We start from the raw sequence: 21,398 nt of genomic DNA on the forward strand, positions 1-21,398 counted from the left end.
ACTTAGCTCCATGGAGAGCTAAACCCCTAGTGGGTACTTGGGTGATTGTAAACCCTAGGATGTATTCGCTTCATTGAACTTCTTTATTATGCTTTCAATAAATTGATGTTTATTGTGAGTTCCAACCTTGAATGCTTGATTGTATGAACATTTCCCCTAGAGTGACACTAGGGTTAAGAGTTCTTGTTGGTAACCTTGTGAGTGAGTGACACACCACGAGCGTTAGACAAAGCTAGGTTGGAGAGGGTTGAGAGGGTGAGTCGAGAGGTATAGGAGCGTCCCCTTTCCCCTCCGACGTGATAGATTCTACCTCCGTTCCTCGAGTTCTTTGCGGCCATAATAGAGTGAATGGTCTAAGAGATAAACCTCCGCTAGGGCCTAGTTGCGCCTGCAATGGAGTGAAGCGTTGAGGTGATCTTAGTATCTAGGGCTTAATTGTGGCTAGGGACCTTCCGCCAGGACCAAATGGTTAGGTCTAAATCTAGGAAGAGATTTATCACTTGGAATCCCTAGAGCTCATTGCAACTCTATGCTAGTGCGAGGTGTTGAGATTGTTCGATTTCTCCTCCGGGACATGTATAGAGTTAGGCATAGTTGACCTTAGATTTGGGACTATGTATGTAAGGATTTCCACGACTCACCATTGCATTGATTAGGAAGCATAATAGAGAGTTCTTGCACTTGAAGCAATTATCCTAGGTGAAGCATCATCCGAGTACCCCATCTTTATCGATTGCCTTGCCTCCTCCTTACTTTTGCTCTCTTACTTGTTGCTTTTAATTTCTGAGAATTGAATCATTACCACACTTATCATTGTTGATACTCTACATAGCTAAGAATCGAATTAAGTGTCTTTACTCCTTACTCACTGTGGATTCGACCCCGCTCACTCGGGATTATTACTTCGATAAACCCGTGCACTTGCGGGATATCATGCAAGGGACCTTGTCAAGTTTTTTAGGCGCCGTTGCCGAGGAGCTAGGCGTTTAGAGGTACTTTACACTTTGTTTTCTTAGCTATTTCACCACACATTCTATTTCATATCTTCTTATTCTATCATCGTTCTGATTTTCTTTTTCCTTATTTTTGGTGCAGCTCCAGGTTATGACCCGAGGGAATCCATCAATATTGATTGAAGGGAGACCACGAGCTTGAGCGATACACTAAGAAGAAAAGGGAATGAACACATGTACGAAACTGACCCTAATCCGGTGATTTTGGAAGTAGAAGGATGCGAAAACATGGCAGAACAAAATGAGCAACAACGAACACTATCCGATTATGCCAGACCTTCAGTGTTGGGGGCACAACGTGTAGAGATCGTTCTAAGTCAGTGAGAGTTTTTCCCGAGAGCGCACAGGGGCGTGCATACGCCCTGTGGAGCTTTTGAAGTGAGGCGCACGGGCGTGGGGAATTTCCACACGCCCTTGTGGATGCACAGAATGTCAAAAGTCACGAGTTCTGTTTAAAAGATGATGATTTCTCTCCCTCCTTACAACTCCTTTTCACTGGAAAACACTCTCACACCACTCTCCGAGTCCATAGCGTCAGTTTAGTGGGATTATAGCGAAGTTTTCCGGCCGGCTCTTCATTTTCTTACTCCTCCTCGTCAGTAAATCCTTTTTCATCATCTTTTTCGTCAATTCATGATTTCTATGGATTAATCTGGTTAATAATGCTTCGTTTCTTCAATTGGAACAATGATTTACGTTTAGAACGAAGTTAGAAATATTATTGAGTTGTATTTTTGGATTGTTGTTGCGTGGCCGTGTGTTTCTCACGCCCCGTGAATCCACACGGGCGTGCGGAAATTCCACACGACCGTGTGGATTTCTGCAATATTGTTTTATCAACTTGTTTGACCAATTTTGTTTAAATTTTGCAGATCATGGCACCTAGGTCAAAGAAGCAAGCTGATAAGAGGCCACCCACATGAGTCATCCTCTGAGCCCGAGGATATGCAATTTGCGATTCCCGAACATCAGGTCCATTATGAGCGATTGTCGAGACTCCGTTTTTGACAGACTCAATTTTTGGACGCTACTATACTGCGGGAGCTTCAGCAGGGTGATGAGTTTGCCGATGAGATTGAGGATCTAGTTTCAAAAGGCGGTTGGCGGCAGTTGCTGACTATTAGAGAGCCAACCATCCGAGAGTTTACACTAGAGGTGCTCTCCTCGTTCGAGTTTGATAGAGCATATCGCGAGCTTGACGGTTTGGGCACCATTCGATTCGAGTATTTGGGACGCCACCATAGCTTGAGCATTATGCAGTTTTCCGTACTACTTGGCCTATATGAGGAAGCATTCACAGCTCTGAGGAGTATGCATAGTTGCCTCACGATTATCACGGAACCTTTGACCCCGAGAGCGCTTACGAGTGCTATGTGGTCAAGGTCGATCTGAGTCAGGGGGTGTCCAAGGCCACGTGCCTTTCCCGACCTGCATACAGATATTTGCACGCCATCATGAGTAGGTCGATGAATGGTCGTAGTGACAGTACTGGTGTCTTGAGCTGTCAGGAGCTGTTGTACTTGTACTCAATGGTAGAGCGCGTACCGATCCACTTAGGGCACATCCTGGCTGATTACATCAGACATCGAGGGATAGTATGCTGGGCGGGAGGCGATCTTCTCGGGGCCCTTACATTCTGAGATTAGTCTTTGGGCATGGGTCTCTTGGATTCGATTCACGGGGCCAAGAAGGCGAGTGTACCCACTCTCCACAGGGTCTAGAGACGATGCGGTTGATGGGCATGGTCCCGCGAGGGGTTCGAGACGGGGGTTTTTTTGCTTTAGTCCTACCAGCCCCTAGAGATAGGCGAGGGATGAAGGTGATGAAGCCGGAGCATCTCGGCCCTGCCCCCGAGCCTCGGCCACGCATCAATGGAGACCGAGGCACCTCCAGGCCCTGAGGAACCACCCCCAGTGCGTATGTTTTCACCTTCTCGAGCCAATGATCGCTTTGAGAGGCTCGAGAATGCTATAGGAGTGGTCCGAGCCGAGGTTGCCGAGATTAGGGCTGCGCAGGCTACTCAGTACACAGAGTTCATGTCATGTTTCGACATACTACAACAGATCATAGAGCGAGATGTTGCCTAATCATTTGTCCTGCAGCCGAGGACTCTTCAGACCCCCTCAGTTTCCCCAGCACCTCCCTCCTCGACCCCAGCACCGGAGGACCCGCTATATGCTTCCACTTCAGCAGCAACAGCAACGGAGCCCGAGAGCGACTCCGACACTTGACCTTTCTTTTACTTTCATGCATTTTACTTTATCTTATTTTCTTGTTTTTAGACTTGTTCACTCATAAAGGATTTTCCTTCTGAGTTTATGTTATTTTGCATTATCGAGTTGTATTCATTGCTTCATCTTTTATACACTCGAGTTATTTTTGTTTTTCTTGAGCTTCACTGAACCCCCTCGTGTATGCGTGCAGATGGTCTTGTCTTCCTGGAATTTGTGACTTAGTCATGGGCACGGTCAAGGTGCTTTGGCACTTGACCGTGTGAGCTTCACAACCCGTTGGAACACTACTCCCATGGAATTTGCTTCATCAAACGCAACACTAGGAGTCATGGGAGTATTGTTTTGATTGGTTCTCCCACATATATTTTTAATGATATATTTTGAGTGAGCTTGCATGAGTACATTGAGGACAATGTACAACTTAAGTGTGGGGGGGAGTTTCATAGTGCACACATCTTTTCTATTGTTCTTGATTGTTATATGCTCACATAGCCAATGGCGGTTCACCTTAGTTGCAATGTTTGTATTCTTAAGTCTAGAAGAATTGTTAACATTGAATGTTTTCATGCTATAGTTCTTGCTTGAATTTTTAGGAATTTTTGCTCGATTTACACTTAGTGCACTACTCACTCTTTGAACTCTATTGGAAACTCATGTTTGATGTTAAAGGGACTAGTTAGGTTTACTTCTTTTGCTAAATTGAAAAAAAATAAAAATAAAAAAAAATAAAAAATAAAAATAAAAATAAAAATAAAAATAAAAAAAAAATTACAAAAAAAAATGGAAAATGAAAAGAAGGAACAAAATAGTTTTATTGTTTATTTGTGTTCGTTGGGTGGAAAGAGCTACCACCTATGAAGTATGAAGCTACTCTCACAAGTCGGATACTAGTTATGCCCTAATGAGAGAAAGAGCTATCTCATAGGATGAGTGAAAGCTACCACTCGGGTAGAAAGAGCTACCACCTCGAAAGTGTGAAAGCCACCTTAGCGGCCGCTTTGGAAAGGGCAACCTTAGAGGATGTGTGAAGCTACTACCATTGTTTAAAATTTTTATCACTTTTGTAGATAAATATGTCCCTTGTACTTAGAACTGTGAGGAGTATAACTTGGGTTGTTTTGAGTGAGTTCACACACTTACGCGAAATTCGGGTTTGTTGTCCTTTTTGATTCAAGTTTTTAGCTAGAGCATTGATTTTTCGTATTTAGTGTTGAAATTTTAATTACTTGTAGAATGCTATCTTTGTATACTTTGGTGAACCTAAGGCCAAGCACTTTCAATATTTTCTTCATTGATGCACAGAATGTTTAATTTTTGCTTGAGGACAAGCAAAAGCTTAAGTGTGGGGTAGTTTCATAAGTGCTTGTGCGATATGAATGCAAAGCGTTCATTCCTTATGTTGAGCATTACTTTTCTCAGGATTTTACATTAATATGTGTGTTTTTATGTTACTTTTATGCAGGTAGGGTTGTGAGGTCGAGTATGAAGGAAATAGGCCAATATGGATCATAATGCACCTATTTTGGAGGAGATCTTGCTAAGGTTCAAATGCCAAGACACAGGTCAAGTGTGAGATGCTAGAGTGTGTGCCAACCTCCTCGCATTCGAGTGAGCACATCCATTTGGAGGGGCACAAAGGCAGTCACACTCGAGCATTCCGACTAATGCATATAAGAACAAGAGCTCCACCAACATGTATATCATTGAAGAAGCAAGTGATTCACGATGTGAACGTGTGCCCGTTTGCGTTACCCCGATGAAAGTATGGAATTGGGAAGTTATTACTTGTAGAATGCTATCTTTGTAACTGTAGCAAGTACTATAGCAGCATTGTTCACAGTCGGCCAAGAAACCAGAGAAACAGAGAATCCACATGGGCGTGTGAAAATTATCCACGCCCTGTGGAAAGTCCCTGCAGCGTGTATGTCCACGTGAGTTCTGATTCACCCTATTTAAAAGCCGATTCAGCCCCGATTTTTGGTATTCTCTTCTCCATCTTTTCTCCCAACTTGCGAGAGGGCTTTCGACTAGGGGTTTCGAGGATGTATTGGCCAATGGTTTTTGGAGAGGTTCTATGGCTCCAACATCGTGATTCCATTAGGAAGAAGGTTGGTAGGGGAGCTTCGATCGAGGCGTATCCTATACCGGACGAAGGAATCCTTGGATGACGAGTAGAGGACTTTCCACAAGACCATCGACACAACCATCGAGGGGGTTTCTTTATGGATTCAATTGCTTTTACATTCGATTTCTTTGATTGTACTAAGCTCCATGGAGAGCTAAACCCCTAATGGGTACTTGGGTGATTGTGAACCCTAGGATGTATTCGCTTCATTGAACTTCTTTATTATGCTTTCAATAAATTGATGTTTATTGTGAGTTCCAACCTTGAATGCTTGATTGTATGAACATTTACCCTAGAGTGACACTAGGGTTGAGAGTTCTTGTTGGTAACCTTGTGAGTGAGTGACACACCACGAGCGTTAGACAAAGCTAGGTTGGAGAGGGTTGAGAGGGTGAGTCGAGAGGTACAGGAGCATCCCCTTTCCCCTCCGGCATGATAGATTCTACCTCCGTTCCTCGAGTTCTTTGCGGCTATAATAGAGTGAATGGTCTAAGGGATGAACCTCCGCTGTGGCCTAGTTGCGCGTGCAATGGAGTGAAGCATTGAGGTGATCTTAGTATCTAGGGCTTAATTGTAGCTAGGGACCTTCCGCCTGGACAAAAGGGTTAGGTCTAAATCTAGGAAGAGATTTATCACTTGGAATCCCTAGAGCTCATTGCAACTCTATACGAGTGTGAGGTGTTGAGATTGTTCGATTTCTCCTCCGGGACATGTATAGAGTTAGGCATAGTTGACCTTAGATTTGGGACTATGTGTGTAAGGTGTTCCACGACTCACCATTGCATTGATTAGGAAGCATAATAGAGAGTTCTTGCACTTGAAGCGATTATCCTAGGTGAAGCATCATCCGAGTACCCAATCTTTATCGATTGCCTTGCCTCCTCCTTACTTTTGCTCTCTTACTTGTTACTTTTAATTTCTGAGAATTGAATCATTACCACACTTATCATTGTTGATACTCCACATAACTAAGAATCGAATTAAGTGTCTTTACTCCCTACTCCCTTTGGATTCGACCCAGCTCACCCGGGATTATTACTTCGACAAACCCGTGCACTTGCGAGATATACGCAAGGGGACCTTGTCATCAACATAAGGAAAGAATGCTTCACATTCATATCACACAAGCACTTATCAAACTCCCCTACACTTAAGCTTTTTCTTGTCCTCAAGCAAAAATTAAACATTCTGTGCAAAGATCAAGGAAATATTATAAGTGCTTGGCCTTAGGTTCACCAAAGTGTACAGAGAGAGCATTCTACAAGTAAGGGTAATTTCAACATTAAATAAAAAAAAAATCAAAGCTCTAGCTAAAAACTTGAATCAAAAAGGAAAACAAACCCGAAATCGTGTACGTGTGTGAACTCACTCAAAACAACCCAAGGTATACTCCTCAAAGTTCTAAGTGCAAGGGACTTATTTATCTACAAAAGTGACAACAATTTCAAAGATGGTAGTAGCTTCGCACATCATCTAAGGTAGCCCTTTCCAAAGCGTCCGCGAAGGTGGCTTTCACACTTTCGAGGTGGTAGCTCTTTCTACCGGAGTGGTAGCTTTCACTCATCCTATGAGATAGCTCTTTCTCTCCTTAGGGCATAACTAGTATCCGACTTATGAGAGTAGCTTCATACTGCATAGGTGGTAGCTCTTTCCACCCAAAATGCAAAACAAACAAGAAAACTATTTTGTTCCTTCTTTTCATCATTCATTTTTTTTTTTAGAATTTAACACAAGAAACAACTGTAACTAGTCCCTTTAACATCGAATATGAGTTTCCAATAGAGTTTAAAGAGTGAGTAGTACACTAAGTTTAATTTGGGCAAAAATTCCTAAGAATTCAAATAAAACTAGAGCATGAAGATGTTCAATGTTAAAAATTCTCCTAAACTCAAGAATACAATTAGTGCAACTAAGGTGAACCGCCATTAGCTATGTGAGCAAGTATATCAATCAAGAATAATAAAAATGATGTGTGCACTATGAAACTCCCCCCCACACTTAAGTTGGACATTGTCCCCAATGTACACATGCAAGCTCACTCATAATGTATATCAATGAAGAATTTCTGTGGGAGAAGCAATCAAAACAATATTCCCCGACTCCTAGTGTCGCATTTGATGCGACTAAGTCCTTGGGAGTAATGTTCGACAGGGTTGTGAAGCTCACACGGTCAAGTGCCAAAAGCACTTTGGCGTGCCCATGACAAAAGTCTCAATTCCCATGATGACAAAACCATGCACGCGCATACGAGGGGGTTCGGGTGAAGCTCAATACTCGAGTATATATAAAAAGATAGACAATGAATACAACTTTCGAGCTGCAAAATGAAAATAAACTCGGAAGGAGAATCCTTTACGAGTGAACAAAGTCTAAAAATAAAATCAAGAATAAAGAAAATGCAGAAAAAATAAAGTCAAATGTCGGTGTCACGCTCTGTCGGCTCCTCTGCTATTGCTGGTGGTGGGGAAACATAAGGTGGATCCACCGGTGCTTGTATAGAAGATGGGTGTGCAGGAGATGCCAAGGGTCTGGATCTCAATAGATCTCGTAGGAAGTTGAAACGGGCCATAAGATCTGTATACTGAGGTGACTGTGCACGCGGAGCTCTGCTATCTCGGTCCGAATCTCCCTCACATCTCTCTCAAGCCTCTCAATACGATCATAAGCTCGAGGCCCCTGTGCTGCACGGGATCTGGGAACCTGTCCGGAATCTGCCACTGTATCCCCTCCGCTCCCAGCGGTCTCTAGGGTAGTTGAAGCAATAATATAGGCCCCTGGCCCACATCTCCTTACCAACCCCATCATCCTGATCATCTCAAATGCAAGAGTTGTAGGCACAACTGTCATCTCAACACCACGTAAAGCATCTACAAAATCCATCCCCAAGATGAGTCTGGTAATGTAAGGGCCAGCAAATAATAATCCTACTCTCACAGATTGACCCTGGTACCTCAGAACATCCGCCACTATGCACCCCAAGTGAATCGGCACATTGCGAGCCATGGAGTATAAAAAGAATAAGTCCTGCCTAGTCAAAACAGCTGTGTTATCGCCTCGACTTGACACAGACCTGCTAAGGACCACGTGCAAATACCTGTAGCTTAACCGGGATAGGCCGGTCACCTTCGAAATTCCCAGTTCAATCTGCCCATGTCCACATAGGACCTTATACACATAGTCTGGAGTCACTGATAGTGGTATATGCGACGTCATACAGGCCCATCCGAATCGAAAACTCAGTGACACTCATGGAAAATAAATGTCCGAATGCTCGAAATTGTATAGCATCCATAGTGTCAATTCTCCCATACCTCAACTCAAAAAACGCTAAAACCTCGAGCGTCAATGCATGGTAAGCCGGCTCACGAATCGTCAGTAACCTCCTCCAGCTTCATACTACTACCATATCATCGATCTCATCAACTAGCTTGTCACCTCGCTGAATATCTCTCAGCGCTTGCAAATGAACAAAACAAGTCTGACCAAAACCAAGTGCTGAAAGTCTCTCAAATCAAGCTTGATGCTCTGGATTTGAGAATTCCATGTGTATTGGCTCGGGTGGGGTGACTCTGGGATGCTTTACTTCGTTCTTCTTCACGCGAGGTGCCATACCAACACGGGCTTGTGGAAAATGATCAAAGAAGCTCAAAAGCAGTATACTGCAGAATTCCACACGGGCTTGTGGAAATTACCCACGCCCGTGTGGATTTGCAGGGTGTGAAAACCCGCACAGGTGCACAATAATTCTCAAGAATTTATCTTAAAACCGTGTCTAGACGCTTTCTAAACATGCACCATGCATTGTACAAATGAAAATTCACACTTACAGATATTTAATCTGTGAAAAACAAGAGTTGGTGAAGAAAAGAGGATAAAAAGGTTACCGATGAAATAAATGCGAAAACTCTGAAAATCGGCATGATATGAGAAGAAAATTCCTGCAAAACAACGATGAGAGGTCGGTAATATGATCAGAAGCGGTTTTTCAGGCGGTTGAAGATGAAAAGGAAGAGAACATGCAAGGATTTTTTTATAGGAAGACTCGCGCCTCTTATAATTCTGCGCAATTGCACCGGCGTGCGGAAATTACGCACGCCCTTGCGCCTCACCAAGAGAGCTCCACATGGGCAGATGCACGCCCCTGTGCGCACTCGGGAGAAACTCGCACTGTCTATGAACGCACCTCCCCGGGCGTGCGAAAATTAAGCACGCCCGTGCGCCCGACCATCAGGGGCAGCTGCACGCCCCTGTGACTGCTCTTGACATCCGAGAAAATCTCCTAAGTGTTTCGCATGCCCGTGCGACAATTACGCACAGGCGTGGACATTCACAATTTCAACTCACAGGAGCAAGCGCACGCCCGTGTGCCTTCTTGGGATGGCGAAAGCTCCTCTACTGAGATTCGTACGGGCGTGTGGAAATTACCCCCGCCCGTGCGGTTTTCACAAGGTCGCCTATAGGTGCGAGTTCACGCCCCTGTGCGCTCTCGTGATAATTTGACAAACTCTGCAGGAAATCACACGCCCGTGCAGAAATTACCCACGGGTGTGCGATATTCGCATGGTTGTTTACAGAGGAAGCTTCACGCCCCTGTGCCTTCTCTGGATGAGCTCGCAATACAAATACACAGGCGTGCGGAAATTCTACACGCCCGTGCATTGTCACTAGATGCCTTAAAAAAAACTGCAGGCTCTGCAGAAAGTTTCTGAACATGTTTACACACTCAGAGCTTACCCTAGTATGGAAGTTTTACCAGTGAAAAACATGGAATAAAGTTCAAACGACATAACTTCGCCAATTCCACATGAAAACACACGATGAATACTCAGAGCCCACAAGAAAATCTTAGCAAAAGCATCCAAAAATCAAGACACCAACACTTAACAAATTATTCATGCAAACAAACTAAACTAGAAGATAAGAAAATAGTAAATACTTAGGTTTCCTCCCAAGAAGCGCTTGTTTAATGTCACTAAGCTTGACATACCTTGTCTTACCTCACGGGGGTTCATAGATGAAGGTTGCCCTCTGATAAGTGCTTGTGTAATATGAATGCGAAGTGTTCATTCCTTATGTCGAGCATTACTTTTCTCAGGTTTTTACATTAATATGTGCGTTTTTATGTTACTTTTATGCGAGTAGGGTTGTGAGGCCGAGTATGAAGGAAATAGGCCAATGTGGATCATAATGCACCTATTTTGGAGGAGATCTTGCTAAGGTTCAAACGCGAAGACATAGGTCAGGTGTGAGATGCTAGGTGTGTGCCGACCTCCTCGTATTCGAGTGAGCACATTCATTTGGAGGGGCACAAAGGCAGTCACACTCGAACATTCTGATTTATGCATATAAGAACAAGAGATCCACCAATGTGCACACCCGAATTCCATACTTTCATTGGGGTAACGCAAACGGGCACACATTCTGATTTATGCATATAAGAACAAGAGATCCACCAACGTGGACACCCGAATTCCATACTTTCATTGGGGTAAGGCAGTCACTCTCGATGGTCTTTGGATGACGAGTAGAGGACTCTCCACAAGACCATCGACACGACCATCGAGGGGGTTTCTTTATGGATTCATTGCTTTTACATTCGATTTCTTTGATTGTATTAAGCTCCATGGAGAGCTAAACCCCTAGTGGGTACTTGGATGATTGTGAACCCTAGGATGTATTCGTTTCATTGAACTTCTTTATTATGCTTTCAATAAATTGATGTTTATTGTGAGTTCCAAACTTGAATGATTGATTGTATGAACATTTCCCCTAGAGTGACACTAGGGTTGAGAGTTCTTGTTGGTAACCTTGTGAGTGAGTGACACACCACGAGCGTTAGACAAAGCTATGTTGGAGAGGATTGAGAGGGTGAGTCGAGAGGTACAGGAGCGTCCCCATTCCCCTCTGGCATGATAGATTCTACCTACGTTCCTTGAGTTTTTTGCGGCCATAATAGAGTGAGTGGTCTAAGGGATGAACCTCCGCTGGGGCCTAGTTGCGCGTGCAATGGAGTGAAGCGTTGAGAGAATCTTAGTATCTAGGGCTTAATTGTGGCTAGGGACCTTCCGCCTGGACCAAAGGGTTAGGTCTATATTTAGGAAGAGATTTATCACTTGGAATCCCTAGAGTTCATTGCAACTCTATGCGAGTGCGAGTTGTTGAGATTGTTCGATTTCTCCTCCGGGACATTTATAGAGTTAGGCATAGTTGACCTTAGATTTGGGACTATGTATGTAAGGATTTCCACGACTCACCATTGCATTGATTAGAAAGCATAATAGAGAGTTCCTGCACTTGAAGCGATTATCCTAGGTGAAGCATTATCCGAGTACCCCATCTTTATCGATTGCCTTACCCTCTTCTTACTTTTGCTCTTTCACTTGTTGATTTTATTGTTAAGAATTGAATCAATTTCACACCTATCATAATTGATCTTCCACATAGCTAAGAATCAAATTAAGTATTTTCACTCCCTACTCCCTGTGGATTCGACCCTGCTCACCCGGGATTATTACTTCGACATGCCCGTGCACTTGCGGGATATAAGCAAGGGGAACTTGTCACCCTCTTACCCATGACTTGAAAGCATGATGTGCAAAGTCTCTTGAGGATCGAGGGTGTGTTATCGGGCTTGGGGCCACCTAACAATGGTTCATCCAACTTCTTCGGTGCACGTACGTCTCCTAGCCCTCTTCATTTTCCGGAGCACCTTCTTCAAGATCCCCTGGGTAGATGGTACTTCTTCCGTCGAACCAAGCAACATTACTTCTTCATAATCCTCCTCTTGGTAGAACAAACCCTCATATGGGTCCGGATTGAACATTTCCTACATTTATTCATCGACAATCTCATCAGTAGTGTCTAGAAAGTATAAAGTATCATCGAAATCAAGAGAATGTCGCATGGCTTCAGCAAGGCGGTATGTGAGCTTGTCATCTCCAACCCTCAAAGTTAGCTCTCCGCCGTCCATGTCAATCAATGCCTTGGATGTCCGCAAAAATGGTCACCCAAGTATCAAAGGTACATCCGCATCCTCATCGACGTCTAGCACTACAAAGTCAACCAGAAAAATGTACTTGTCCACCTTGACAAGCATGTCTTTAATGATTCCTCTCGGATGTCACACTATTCAGTCCGCTAGTTGCAAAGTCATCCGAGTAGGCCTATGCTCGCCCAAGCCTAGCTTTTGGAAGAAGGTGTATGGCATAACGTTGTAACTGGCCCCTAAGTCCGCCAATGCTATTTCCTCAACTAGATTGCCAATATTACACGGAATGATGAAGCTTCCCAGGTAATTCTTCTTGTTCAGCGTGTTCTTTTGCAATACCGCCGAGCATGAAGCATCTAAAATCACTGAAGCACTTTCCTCCAACTTCCTCTTGTTAATCAACAAGTCTTTCAAGAACTTCGCATACTTAGGGATTTGGGCTAATGCCTCAACAAAAGGAATATTGATGTGGAGTTGCTTGAACAAACTTAGGAACTTCTTATACTGTTCATCTTTACGACCATTTCTCAAAGTGATCACGTTTATGTGCTCTCTAGGGTTGGTCTCTATATTGCTCGGCAAGCTTCCATCTGGCCTTTCAGAGAAAGACTTCGCAATTTGCCCCACCTGATTTTCAAGGTTATGCAAAGAGGCGGTGTGGTTGCGAAATGTAGCCTCGACTGATTCAAACCTTGTATTTGTATATTGCACAAATCTAGTCAAGTGCTTCTCTAAGTCATTCATTCGGGTTTCTAAACCTGAGGCTCTGTTTTTCACCTGAGTGGCTTGTTGTTGATGTTGGAAACCCGGTGGCGCCATGGCCTTTTGTGGACCCTGATTACTCCATGAGAAATTGGGATGATTCTTCCAACCCGGATTGCAGGTATTGCTATATGGGTTTCCTTGAGGTCTCATGCCATTACCTACAAAATCAACGTTCTCCAACGAAGAAACATCACCGATAGAGTCAGGCAATCGGAGGGAGCATGTTGACAAGTACCCCTTGCTTACATCCCGCAAGTGCACGAGTTTGTCGAAGTAATAATCCCGGGTGAGCGGGGTCGAATCCACAGGGAGTAGGGAATGAAAATACTTAATTTGGTTATTAGCTATGTGAAATATCAATAGTGATTGGTGTAAAATTGATTCAATTCTCAATAATAAAATAAACAAGTGAGAGAGCAAGAATAAAGAAGAGGGTAAGACACTCGATAAAGATGGGGTACTCGGATGATGCTTCACCTAGGAAAATCGTTTCAAGTGTAAGAACTCTCTCTATTAAGCTTCCTAATCAATGCAATAGTGAGTCGTGGAAATCCTTACATACATAGTCCCAAATCTAAGGTCAACTATGCCTAACTCTACTCATGTCCCGGAGGAGAGATTAAATAACCTCTCAACCTCGCACTCGAATAAAGTTGCAATGGGCTCTAGGGATTCCAAGGGATAAATCGCTTTCTAATTATAGACCTAACCCTTTGGTCCACACGGAAGGTCGCTAGCCACAATTAAGCCCTAGATACTAAGATCCCCTCAATGCTTCACTCCATTGCACGCGCAACTAGGCCCCAGCGGAGGTTCATCCCTTAGACCATTCACTCTATTATGGCCGCAAAGAACTCAAGGAACGGAGGTAGAATCTATCACGTCGGAGGGGAAAGGGGACGCCTCCCTGCACTCTCGACTCACCCTCTCAACCCTCTCCAACCTAGCTTTTGTCTAACGCTTGTGGTGTGTCACTCACTCACAAGGTTACCAACAAGAACTCTCAACCCTAGTGTCACTCTAGGGGAAATGTTCATACAATCAAGCATTCAAGGTTGGAACTCACAATAAACATCAATTTATTGAAAGCATAATAAAGAAGTTCAATGAAACGAGTACATCCTAGGGTTCACAATCACCCAAGTACCCACTAGGGGTTTAGCTCTCCATGGAGCAAAGTACAATCAAAGAAATTGAATGTAAAAGCAATGAATCCATAAAGAAACCCCCCCGATGGTCGTGTCGATGGTCTTGTGGAAAGTCCTCTACTTATCGTCCAAGGATTCCTTCGTCCGGTATAGGATACGCCTCGATCAAAGCTCCCCTACCAACCTTCTTCCTAATGGAATCACGATGTCGGAGCAGTAGAACCTCTCCAAAACCTTGGCCAATACCCCTCGAAACCCTAGCCAAAACCCTCTCACCAGTTGGGGAAAAGATGGATAAAAGAATACCAAAATCGGAGCTGAATCGGCTTTAATTAGGGCTGGAATCGAGCGACTCCACGGGTGTGTACGGTACACGCGCCCGTGCGGAATTTCTACACAGCCGTGGATAATTTCCACACGCCCGTGTGGATTCTCTGTTTCTGCGATTTTCGGCCGGCTATGAACAGTAACTACTACAGCGATTTTCTAGAGTGATTTGCTACAGTAACATGCTACAGTACTCTGCTAGAAATACTCCCGAATCCACTTTTCTTCAAGGTAACATAAACGGGCACACGTTTATGCTGTGGATCGCTTTGCTTCTTTAATGACGGATAAGATGATGGAGATCTTGTTCTATGTGCATAAGTCGGAATGCTTGAGTGTGACTGCCCTTGTGCCCCTCCAAATGGTTGTGTAAACTCAAATACGGGAGGTTGGCACACACTCTAGCATCTCGCACCTGACTTATATCTTCGCGTTTGAACTTTAGCAAGATTTCATCCAAAATCGGTGTATTGTGATCCACATTGACTTCTTTCCTTCATAATTGGTTTCACAACCCTACATGCACGAAAGTAACATAAAAACACACATATTAGTGTAAAAACCCGAGGAAAGTAATGCTCAACATAAGGAAATAATGCTTCGCATTCATATCGCACAAGCACTTATCAAACTCCCCCACACTTAAGCTTTTGCTTGTCCTCAAGCCAAAATTAAACATTCTGTGCATCAATGAAGAAAATATTGAAAGTTCTTGGCCTTAGGTTCACCAAAGTATACAAAGATAGCATTCTACAAGTAAGGAAAATTTCAACACTAAATACGAAAAATCAATGCTCTAGCTAAAAACTTGAATCAAAAAGGACAACAAACCCGAAATCGTGTAAGTGTGTGAACTCACTCAAGTCAACCCAAAGTATACTCCTCAAAGCTCTAAGTATAATTGACTTATTTATCTACAACAAGAAAACAATGAACATTTCAAAAACGGTAGTAGCTTCAGACATCCTCTAAGGTAGCCCTTTCCAAAGCGGCCGCTAAGGTGGCTTTCACACTTTCGAGGTGGTAGCTCTTTCTACCGCAGTGGTAGCTTGCACTCATCCTATGAGATAGCTCTTTCTCTCATTAGGGCATAGCTAGTATCCGACTTATGAGAGTAGCTTCATACTTCATAGGTGGTAGCTCTTTCCACCCAACAAGCACAATAAAACTATTTTGTTTCTTTTTCTTTGCATTTTTCAATTTTTTTTTTTCAGAATTTGCACAAGAAACAACTATAACTAGTCCCTTTAACATCAAACTTGAGTTTCCAAAAGAGTTTAAAGAGTGAGTAGTGTAACAAGTATAAATCTGGTAAAAATTCCTAGAAATTCAAGCAAGAACTAGAGCATAAAAACATTCAATGTTAGAAACTCTCCTAAACTCAAGAATACAATGCTTGCAACTAAGGTGAACCGTCATTGGCTATGTGAGCATATAACAATCAAGAACAATAGAAAAGATGTGTGCACTATGAAACTCCCCCCCACACTTAAGTTGTACATTGTCCTCAATGTACACATGCAAGCCCACTCATAATGTATATCAATGAAGAAATATGCGGGGGAAGCAATCAAAGCAATACTCCCCTGACTCCTAGTGTTGCGTTTGATGGAGCTAAGTCCTTGGGCATAATGTTCTAACGGGTTGTGAAGCTCACATGGGCAAGTGCCGAAGCAACTTGGCCGTGCCCATGACAAAGTCTCAATTTCCATGATGACAAGACCATCTGCACGCATACACGAGGGGGTTCAGTGAAGCTTAATAAAACAAAAACAACTTGAGTATACAAAAGATAGAGCAAGGAATACAACTCGAGACAACAAAATGAAAATAAACTCAGAAGGAAAATCCTTTCTGAGTATACAAATCCAAAATAAAATGCAGAAAATAAAATGCGAAAAATAAGAACAAAGAAAGTAAAGACGCCTCAAGTGTCAGTGTCGATAGCTAGTACATCTGTTTCCGTTGCTGGTGAAGATGACGCTGGTGCTGCAAAATAAATGAAGATTGGCAAAGAAAAGATAAAGAGAAGCTCACCGACAAAATGAGAATGAAAGACTAGAAAACGGCCGGAAAACTCAATTAGCAACCCTCTAAAACGATGGTGACAGGTCAGGAGAGAGCAAGGATATGTTCTCAAAACGTATGAGGGTGAAAAGATGAAGAAACCCGAAAAGATTTTAAAGAAAACCTGCGGTTCTAGCATATCTGTAAGTCCACACGGGCATGTGGAAATTACCCACGCCCGTGTGCCCGATACACAGGGGCAGACGCACGCCCTTGTGGACTCTCCATGCAACCGAGAAAATTCTCTAAGACCCACGCCCGTGCGAAAATTTCACACGGGCGTGGATATTCACAAGCCCAACTCACAGGGGCAAATGCACGCCCCTGTGTCTTCTCGGGATGGAGAGATCCTCTGCAGAGATTCGTACGGGCGTGCGAAAATTATCCACGCCCGTGTGTGGTTCACAAGGTCGCCCACAGGGGCGAGTCCACGCCCCTGTGTGCGCTCGGGATAAACCGCCCACTCTACAGGAATTCACACGCCCGTACAGAAATTCCAGGGGAAGCCGCACGCCCCTGTGCCTTCTCTGGATGAGCTCGCAGTGCAAATCCACGGGTGTGTGGAAATTCCACACGCCCGTGTGTTTTCTCTAGATGCCTTAGAAAATTCTGCAGGCTCTGCAGAAAATTTTTTAACATGTTTACACACTCAGAGCCTGCCCTAATATGTAAGTTTTACTAGTGAAAAACATGTGAAATAGCTGAAACGACCAAAACTTCACCAAATCACATGAAAGCACAAGATAACACCAACGGTCCACAAGAAAAGCATAGCAATGGCCTATAAGAATAAAAACACCAACACTCAAGCTCTTATTCATGCAAACACTAAACTAAAAACTAGGAAAACAATAATTGCTTGGGTTGCCTCCCAAGAAGCGCTTGTTTTACGTCACTAAGCTTGACGTACCTCTTCTTTACCTTATGGAGGCTTGAAAAGGGTATGTTCCTCCAGACTAGACATTGCATAGCTACTTCCCTTAAACCAAAAAGTTTCTTGTCGGGGTGGGATATTTGTTGGATAGTCCAACCATCTTACCTTTGGCCTCCAAGGAAACAATTTGGGTTGGGAATTGTCCAAGCTTACCATAGGTGGGTCATTGGATGGTTTCAATCTCCTACCCACATCTTCTCCCAAACCCAAAATCTCTTTCTTGCAATTTATGAATTGATCAATCCCAAAGAGTAGTGCTTGTTCCATTACCTTAGGATTTACTTCTTCTTGTGTATTTTCAGCTTGAAAGGAACATGACACTAGCAAATCCCCTTGAAAATTTTCTCGCTCACAAGCACAATCTTCATTCACACTGTCCAAAATCTCAAAATGGTATTCAGCTTCTCCCTTTTCATTTTCTACACCAATGTACTCAATTTGCCCAACTTCTTCATTGTCGTTCACTACCACATCATCTCTACAAGGAACTTGAATTGCTTGCTCAAATGCTTGTTGTTTCTTGGAGAGTGTGTCAAGTATCCCTCCTAATTGATGCTCAAGGTTTTTAAAGGAGGCTTCATGACATATTAGTGTGGTCTCCATATTTTGGACGCAGACATCGGATGCTTCAATAAAGTTAGCTAATGCTCTTTGCAACTGAAGTGCATCCTCTCCGAGTATCTCGCTCATTTGACATTCCTCTTGAGGTGCCTCCCAATGTTGTTCACCATTATTCCATAATACGTTTGGGTAGCCCACTTCAATTGGATGATATACGTTGTAACATGGAATGTTCTGTTATTGTGAAGCTAAAATTCTATCAACTTTTTCACTCAGAGCTTCAACCTACAAATGTAGAGCAACGACTGGGTCAATCATCATTTAAAAATCCTTGCAAGAAAAAAAGTAAGACATGACAAAAGAAAATAAATGAGAATGATGGAAGAATAAGAAAGTGTGAAATATATATATTTTTTTTTAAGAACAAATCAGAACGGTGATAGAGAAGAGATGTGAAATAGAATGAATGGTAAATAGCTAAGAAAACAGAGTGCAAAGTATCTCTAAACGCCTAGCTCCCCGGCAACGGCGCCAAAAACTTGACAAGTACCCTTTGCTTATATCCCGCAAGTGCACGGGTTTGTCCAATTAATAATCCCGGGTGAGTGGGGTCGAATCCACAAGGAGTAGGGAATGAAAATACTTAATTTGGTTCTTAGCTATATGAAATATCAATAGTGATTGGTGTGAAATTGATTCAATTCTCAATAATAAAAGAAACAAGCGAGAGAGCAAGAATAAAGAAGAGGGTAAGGCACTCGATAAAGATGGGGTACTCGGATGATGCTTCACCTAAGAAAATCGTTTCAAGTGCAAGAACTCTCTCTATTATGCTTCCTAATCAATGCAATAGTGAGTCATGGAAATCCTTACATACATAGTCCCAAATCTAAAGTCAACTATGCCTAACTCTACTCATGTCCCGGAGGAGAGATTAAATAACCTCTCAACCTCGCACTCGAATAAAGTTGCAATGGGCTCTAGGGATTCCAAGTGATAAATCGCTTCCTAATTATAGACCTAACCCTTTGGTCCACGCGGAAGGTCCCTACCCACAATTAAGCCCTAGATAGTAAGATCCCCTCAACACTTCACTCCATTGCACGCGCAACTAGGCCCCAGCAGAGGTTCATCCCTTAGACCATTCACTCTATTATGGCCGCAAAGAACTCAAAGAACGGAGGTAGAATCTATCACGTCGGAGTGGAAAGGGGACGCTCCTGTACCTCTCGACTCACCCTCTGAACCCTCTCCAACCTAGCTTTGTCTAACGCTTGTGGTGTGTCACTCACTCACAAGGTTACCAACAAGAACTCTCAACCCTAGTGTCACTCTAGGGGAAATGTTCATACAATCAAGCATTCAAGGTTGGAACTCACAATAAACATCAATTTATTGAAAGCATAATAAAGAAGTTCAATGAAACGAGTACATCCTAGGGTTCACAATTACCCAAGTTCCCACTAGGGGTTTAGCTCTCCATGGAGCTAAGTACAATCAAAGAAATTGAATGTAAAAGCAATAAATCCATAAAGTAACCCCACCCGATGGTCGTGTCGATGGTCTTGTGGAAGTCCTCTACTCGTTGTCCAAGGATTCCTTCGTCCGGTATAGGATACGCCTCGATCGAAGCTCTCCTACCAACCTTTTCCCTAATGGAATCACGATGTCGGAGCCGTAGAACCTCTCCAAAACCTTGGCCAATACCCCTCGAAACCCTCTCACCAGTTGGGGAAAAGATGGAGAAAAGAATACCAAAATCGGGGCTGAATCGGCTTTAAATAGGGCTGGAATCGGGCGACTCCACGGGCGTGTACGATACACGTGCCCGTGCGGAATTTCCACATGGCCGTGGATAATTTCCACACGCCCGTGTGGATTCTCTGTTTCTGTGATTTTCTACAGTGATTTGCTACAGTACCCTGCTACATTACTCTACCAGAAATACTCCCGAATCCACTTTTCATCGAGGTAGCATATACGGGCACACGTTTATGCTGTGGATCGCTTTGCTTCTTTGATGGATAAGATGATAGAGATCTTGTTCTATGTGCATAAGTCGGAATGCTTGAGTGTGACTGCCCTTGTGCCCCTCCAAATGGTTGTGTAAACTCAAATACGGGAGGTTGGCACACACTCTAGCATCTCGCACCCGACTTATATCTTCGCGTTTGAACTTTAGCAAGATTTCATCCAAAATCGGTGCATTGTGATCCACATTGGCTTCTTTCCTTCATAATTGGTTTCACAACCCTACATGCACGAAAGTAACATAAAAACACACATATTAGTGTAAAAACCCGAGGAAAGTAATGCTCAACATAAGGAAATAATGCTTCGCATTCATATCGCACAAGCACTTATCACATGTCCTCCACCATACCTGGTGCAATTAGTCACGGCCGCCACTCTATTTGAAGTTAGAAGATCTAATTTCTTACTCAAATTATCCACTTGAGCCGCCAATGAAGTTACCACATCTATTTCATGGAGATCGTCCAATTTTTTATTCTCCCTAGCATTCCATTGGTAGCTGTTTAACCCCATTTCTTCAATTAACTGACGGGTCTTATCGGGGTCTTGCTACCTAAGGTACCTCCTGCTGCCACATCTAAGAGTTGCCTTGTACTCGGGTTTAAACCATAATAAAAGGTCTGAACAATCATCCACTCCGGGAATCCGTGTTGCGGACACTTTCTCAGGAGCTCCTTGAACCTTTCCCATGTCTCGAATAGAGACTCCAATTCCAACCGAACAAAGGATGAGATCTCATTCCTAAGCTTTTGCCGATTTTCCCGGGAGGAAAAATAATGGGCCAGAAAAGCTTCTACCATCTCCTCCCACGTGGTAATTGACGCTCTAGGTAATGAGTGTAGCCACTGCTTCGCTCTCCCCTTTAGGGAAAATGGGAAGGCTCGCAACTTGATTCCATCATCCGTCACCCCGTTTATCTTCAACATATCACACACCTCAAGAAAGCTCTCTATATGATTGTTTGTATCTTCATCGGCCAAACCATTGAATTGTGCAGATTGCTGCAACATGTGGATGCATGTAGGCTTCAGTTCGAAGTTTTGAGCTATAATCAAGGGACGCACAATACTCGACTGTGTCCCCAACACTGAAGGTCTGGCATAATCGGATAATGTTCACTGTTGCTCATTCTATTCTGCGAGGTTTTGAGATTCTTCCACTTCCAAATCAGCTAAATTAGACTGTTCTTTCAGAGGCTCTTT

At 43.4% G+C, this 21,398-nt stretch overlaps 1 non-coding gene across 1 annotated transcript; it reads left to right on the plus strand.

Annotated features, from left to right (window-relative positions):
- The first annotated feature begins 20,838 nt into the window (after positions 1–20,838).
- On the plus strand, positions 20,839–20,945 carry LOC120252205. The gene has a single exon (XR_005533746.1). It is a non-coding gene; the product is annotated as a small nucleolar RNA R71 (small nucleolar RNA).
- Positions 20,946–21,398: the final 453 nt, after the last annotated feature.

Source organism: Dioscorea cayenensis, chromosome 20, assembly GCF_009730915.1.
Source record: "Dioscorea cayenensis subsp. rotundata cultivar TDr96_F1 chromosome 20, TDr96_F1_v2_PseudoChromosome.rev07_lg8_w22 25.fasta, whole genome shotgun sequence".
Lineage (NCBI taxonomy): Eukaryota > Viridiplantae > Streptophyta > Magnoliopsida > Dioscoreales > Dioscoreaceae > Dioscorea > Dioscorea cayenensis.